The following is a 6278-nucleotide window of genomic DNA, read 5'->3' as shown; positions in this document are numbered from 1 at the left end:
TGTTCTCTAAAATATTTTTAATATAATATTTATTAAATATACTATATAGTATAAATAATCTACCTCTTCGCGCATTGCGTGGGTCTCACTCTAGTTTTAAACTAATGGCTTAAAAATTCCATCGGAGAATTTGCAGTGAGTTTCATACCCTGAAAATTGAAAAGCAAATACAAGTTTTTTTTATTTAAAAATTAATTAAAATATATGTAAACTAAAATTAATTTTTATGTGTTTTTTATTTAAATTATTTTGTAATATAAAATTTTTTGTATTGAAGTTGTACAAAATTAATCTTTATTTGTTGTTAATTTGTGTGTATTTATTATTATTTTTTATTTTTTTAATTTTTATATGTATGTTTTTTATTTTAAGATGTATTTTGGATTTGTTTATTTTTTTTTAGAATTATTCTTTACATACAAGCATTTTTTTCATACAAGTTTTTACAAGTCATTTATATTTACGCGCTTCATGCTGTTATTGCACGTTCTTCTTTTTCTTCTTGTTTCTTCTTCTTTTTCTTCTTCTTTATCCTTATCGTCGTCATCAACACCACCTCTTCCTCCTCCTCCTCTTCTTTCTTCTTTTCTATTGAAATTTCTTCTCCTTTTTTTATTGTTTTGAATCCAATCAAGTGGCTGAGGTGTGGTTCAATTCAGAAAAGATGATGAACTTACATTCATTTAACTAAAAGAAAGAAAGAAATAAGGAAAAAAAGAAAAAAAATGCAGCATTAGAGGAAACATTTTTCTGTATTTGCAGCAAATTTGGATATAACACGAAAATATTTGGGTGTATTTTTCTTTTGATCAGTTCTGCATAATTCAAAACTATTCATCTTTCTCCTCTTCATCTTCTATTGCTTCTTCTTCCTCATCTTCTTATTTCGTTTTTCTATAATTCTCTTTGGAAGAAAAAAAATCAAATAAAGAAAAAAATACGTAATATTGCAAAATTAATAGAAATATGGAAAAAAAATGCAGCATCAATAACAATAATAAAAAGAACCACAATGAGGATGAAAACGCGAAGAAGAAGAAGAAGAAGAAGAAGAAGAAGGAATACGAAGAAAAATGGAAGAATGCAAAAGAAGAAGAAGAAGAAGAAGTTTACACGTGTTTACTAGCTCTTTGAATTGAGAGTTGTTTTTTGTTAGATTTGGGCTTAGTTGTATAGACTTGTATGGCAAAAAGATTTGTATGTGTAGCAAGTCTCTTTTTTTTTTTAATCTCTAAAATGATATGTCATCTAAATTTTATGATATTAATGTTGGTTAAGTTGGTTCCTAAAATTTTTGTAATATTATGTGTTTTATTTGTTGTAATTTTATAAGACTCACGCTGCAATATTGATTTTTTTTTTTACCGAAAATAAAAAGACTCGAATTCATAATTTTTTAAGTAAATATAAAAAAACTATGTCATTTGAATTATAACTCGTTAACTGCAATATTGATTACTTTATAGTCAAAACTTGAATCGATATCATAAATTAAAAAAGATATATCTTTTACTATAATCAAACCCTTATGTTCAAAATTACATTAGTTACTTGGTGAACTCCTCCAATAAAAGACGCTACAATATTGATTAGTTTATAGTCAAAACTTGAATCGATACGTTCAAAATTATATTAGTTACTTGGTGAACTCCTCCAGTAAAAGATTTCGTTGAAACTTTTTGAGTAAATTATCATTTTTATCTATGAAAGTTGAAAATACTGACACATCTAATTTACACATAAAAAAAATTATTATTTGTATCTATAAAATATGAGTTTCACATAACAAAATTATTCAAACACTAAAAAATCACATAAAAATCTCAAATTACCCTTATCATCACCCACCTCTCCTTCTTTCCTTTCTTGTCTCGCCCTCGGCTGAGTCAAACTCTGAGTTTAAGGGCACCACTACTTCATTTCCTTCATCACTACCATCACCACCATCACCGCTATAGTTCCATGATCATCTTTTTTACATACAACAACAACAACAACAACAACAATAGAAAAATTAAAGAGAAAAAACGAAAAAGATAGTGACAGATCCATATAAGAAGTAAATGCTATGAAATTGAGAAGGGAGAAATTTATAATTGCGGTGTGATTTTAAACAGCGGAGGAGACATCACGGTTTTAAATTCGTTGCCCAACTCATTCACGCCCTTCACTGCTGTGAATTTTCTGTTTTTATTTTCTTCCCCTTTTCATAATGCAATCAATGCAAAGTCTGCAATCCTATAATTTCAATTTTCTATTTTCATTATTTTCTTCATTCAATTATGCCTTCTTATATGTGTGTGTGCTTATCTTCTCATTTTAACTTGTATGTTGATTCTAAAAGAAGACTTTTTTGGGTTGAGGATTCGAAGCTGCAGAAGAGAGAGAAGCAAAATACAGAAGGGGAGAGAGAGAGATGTAGAGAGAGGAAAGAGTTGGCAGAGTTGACGGACTCTAGCAGCAGCAACAAGCTTAGAAAATGGAAGAAGAGAGAGAGGATAGGGTTAGTGGTGGTGGAGGAGAAAAGATGATGCAGATGATGATAAGTGTAAGACCCAGAAATTTTGAAAATCTTATTAAGAGCTAATTTCGATTTATTTATTCATTAAGTACTTTAATCTCAGAAATTATTTTATAAAAGATAAATTAAAGCGAATTTTGATTAATTGAATTTAGAATCCATTTAAAGTTTTATCTGATTTTATAATTATCGAATTATTTTCTTTATTTAAATTATAAAGTTTAGCAAATATAAAATAATAAGAATTTTATATGATTTGGTTTAAATAATTGATATTTCAGAATTTAATATTTTTATTTTTATAAACAAAAAAATTTAGAATTCAATTTTAATACAATATTCCTTAATTTTATTAAAATTTAACAAATTCCAAATTGTCCAAAAATTCCTAATTTTACAATTACCCCAAATCAAACCCTAATTCTAAAATTAAACACACAAAACCCTAACCCCTTCTAACCTAACCCTAACCACCACTAATGTTTCCCTACTCTGACCAAACCCAACCGCAGCATTAAACATTTCCATGGAGAAAAAAAAAACAGAGGAAAGAGAGAGGGGTTGAGGGAGAGAGCGACGGAGGGCTACGCCCTGCTACCGAGCCGCCACCAAACTCGCCGCCCAGCTGTCGTCACGTTACTGCCCAACCACCATGGTGTCGCTGTTCCCTGAAGCCCGTGTCACTGTCGAGCCTAGACGAGAGAGGAGAGGCCGAGCCTGAACCTTGACGAGCTGGGAAGAACCAGCGCCGCCGCTGTGCCATCGTCGTGGACACCATCGCCGCCGTTCGTGCCTCTGATTCGCACCGTTGTGACTTCTGTCACCGTTAGGCTGTCTGCTGACGTCACCGCCACCATAACCGCCGTTGCTGGTGACCGCCAGTAGAACCCTTGTCGTCTTGGTAAGCATTTCGTTCCGAAACCTTTGAAATTAATATTCTGTTATGTTTGGTTAGAGATCCTGATGTTTTGGTAACGTAAGGTCGAGTTCTGGCTATTGCGGGTCGCGATTGAAGCTGCTGCTGCTTGGTTCGGTTCCTTCTTAGTTTATGGTAAGCCTTTTCATTTTAAAAAGTCCTTTTGTCGCTGTTTTGTTATTTTAGCTGAGGTTTTGCAGCGTTATTTATCATATGATTGAGTTTTTGGTTATTATATGTTGCGATTAGAGTTGCTATAGTTGTTGCGAAAGTGGTCTGGAGCTGAGATTTCGGCTGCTGCGTTGCGGGCCAAAAAAAAAATGGAGTTTTGTCACATAATTGAGTCGCGATTGAGGTAAGAGCTTTTTATACAAACTAATTTATTTTAAATTAGAATTGTTATAAATAGATATGACTTGCTAAATGTATTTCTGGTGATTAGGATAAGTCTTGTGCATTGTCTGATTTGTCTTGGATGAATATGGTTGTTTGTTGAATTGAAATAATAACTGATTTTGTTAATCGGAGGTTTATGATTATTTTGATTTGAAATAATCTTTAATATTTGAAAGTTTGAATTTGATTTTATTGGAAATTGATTTGGTCTTGAACCCATTGGAAAAGGGTTGAGGATTGGTTTGGTTGGGACCCGAAAGGGTGGCAAAGTCCAAGTTTTAAGGGGGATGCTGCCAATTTTCACAAAAATTTATATTCTGTTTTAAAACGTGATTTAGGATTTGAGAGGTTCTATTAACTGGTTCTTGATTTATTAAGAAATTGGTATTTCGAGTTTAAGCTGTTTAAGAAAAGTATATATTTTCCGATTGATTTAAATATGAAGGGCCTATGTTTTGAAGTTTGGTTAAAAAAGTACCTTTGGGTGAGTTTAGCGAAATTTTAAAGAAATTGAACTTTGATTAATTAATTTCGTATTGCTCTTAAAGTATTCTTTAAATTTTGACTAAACAATTATGTGCCTTTGGGAGAGTTTCCGACTTAAATGAAAAGAAATTGATTTTTGGACTTAAATAATTTTGGTTTTGAAATTGGTTCGGAACTCTTAGCTTACATGCTTTGGTTTTGATTTTAAATCTTTACTTTAATTGATTTTCAACTTAAGTAACTATGATTCTGAGAGTTTCTGAAGAGTTTAAAAAATGAGTCAGGTTATTCTTTCTTAGAGTCTTGAGTCTTTGCCAAGGTTGTTAATTAATAACTCTTGTTTTCAAAGTGATGGAGTGGATGATTTGAAAATGAATGATTTTGAGTCTTTTGGGAGAGATTTTGAATTTGGCTTGGTTATGAAGTTGTTGGGAAGTTTTTCAAAGAAAATTTACTTAAGAAAAGTGGTTCTTGACAAGATGTGAACTGACTACGTTTGTGATTTGAAAATGAGCCAAGAATGATTATTATTGAAATAAGATTTTGAGTCTGATTGACTGTGGGTGTTACTGAGAATATGACGAGGGTTTTTGGCCTGGCAAGGATGTGGTGGTGTAATCCCGCTTGCTCAGTGCGTAAACCGTTATGCAGGGATGGTGGTTTTGTCCCGCTTGCAGTGAGGATGGTGGTTTTGTCCCGCTCACATATTGATAAATTATTGGTAAGGACAATGGTTTAATCCCGCTTGCGTGTTCCGGGCAAGGATGGTGGTTTAGTCCCGCTTGCTTGTGAAACCTATGGATAAGGATGGTGGTTTAATCCCGCTTATCCGAGTCGGGTCTGGCAACATAACCGACGCGTGAGCTCATGGCCAGTAGGACAGACATGCATCATATGCATTTATATGACATTGTTTGGGTGTGCATATTGTAATTGGTTTGTCTATGTGAATAGTTATGTTTAATTGCTAATTGCTCTACTTGATATAACTTCTTGATTGTGTTTGAACCTTTTTACTTGTGTTTGTGGCTGAAAATTGGTTGGATTGTGATGAACTAGTTGTTGATTGTGTTGCTTGGGTCTAAGGCCGTGGTTGATTATGAGATGAGCTGAAGGCTGTGTTTGGTTTGTGTTTTTGGTTTAGAAAAGTATGAAAAACTAAACTGGTTCAGCATAGACTTAATGAACCTATGCTTGGAACAATTTGGTCATTCATGTTGTCTAGGAAAAACTTTTAAAAAGCCTTTTGGATTTCAGAGAAATTAACAGCTTTCCATTTTAGAAAGGATTTTGGATTTTGAATATTAAATCTTTGGTTTTGAAAAGAAGCATAACGCGATTATTAGTCACTGTACTTTAAAAACGATTTTATTCTCGTATCTTATTATAGCAATTCTGTAACCCTATAGTGAGAACCCTTTCGAAGACGATGTGCTCACCCCCTTACAGGTTTTTTCCTTTTCAGGATATGAGCGACAGAGCTTTAGAAGAGTTATATTCATTTTCTATTTATTCGACATAGCAATTTTTGCAAGAGGGATATGAATTTTGATATGTTATTTGTAAGTATTGTAATCTGTATTGTAACGTATGGATAGAAGTTTTGAATATTCGGTTTTAAGTTTTAAAGATGCTCATATTTTAGTATTCAATATTTTAAAAGTCGTCGTAATACCCGAGCTATCAGAGTGACCACTAGATGAGTATAAAGAAATTATGCCATTTGAATTATATTTCATTAACTTATTATTAGAAAATTTGTTTGATTTAAATATAATAAATATGTAATTATAAATGTTATATACTTATATACATAAAATTATAAATATTATGTTAAATAAGATAAATTTAATTATTATCTCTCTAATATTATTTCAAACTATTAGGGTCAAAAGTTAATATTAGGATGATATTTATTCACTAAATTATGTCAGGTGTACAATTAATAAACCACTTAGA

At 31.9% G+C, this 6278-nt stretch overlaps 1 long non-coding RNA gene across 1 annotated transcript; it reads left to right on the top strand.

The window, feature by feature from the left end:
• Nucleotides 1-2983: 2983 nt before the first annotated feature.
• Nucleotides 2984-6033, top strand: LOC130948251 (uncharacterized). Its single transcript, XR_009072989.1, has 4 exons — nt 2984-3422; nt 3503-3572; nt 3687-3792; nt 5769-6033. It is a non-coding gene; the product is annotated as an uncharacterized LOC130948251 (long non-coding RNA).
• The last annotated feature ends 245 nt before the right edge of the window (nt 6034-6278 follow it).

Source organism: Arachis stenosperma, chromosome 9 (genome assembly GCF_014773155.1).
Source record: "Arachis stenosperma cultivar V10309 chromosome 9, arast.V10309.gnm1.PFL2, whole genome shotgun sequence".
Lineage (NCBI taxonomy): Eukaryota > Viridiplantae > Streptophyta > Magnoliopsida > Fabales > Fabaceae > Arachis > Arachis stenosperma.
The sequence above is the reverse complement of the archived record's forward strand: the minus strand, read 5'-3'. Positions and strand labels throughout refer to the sequence as shown.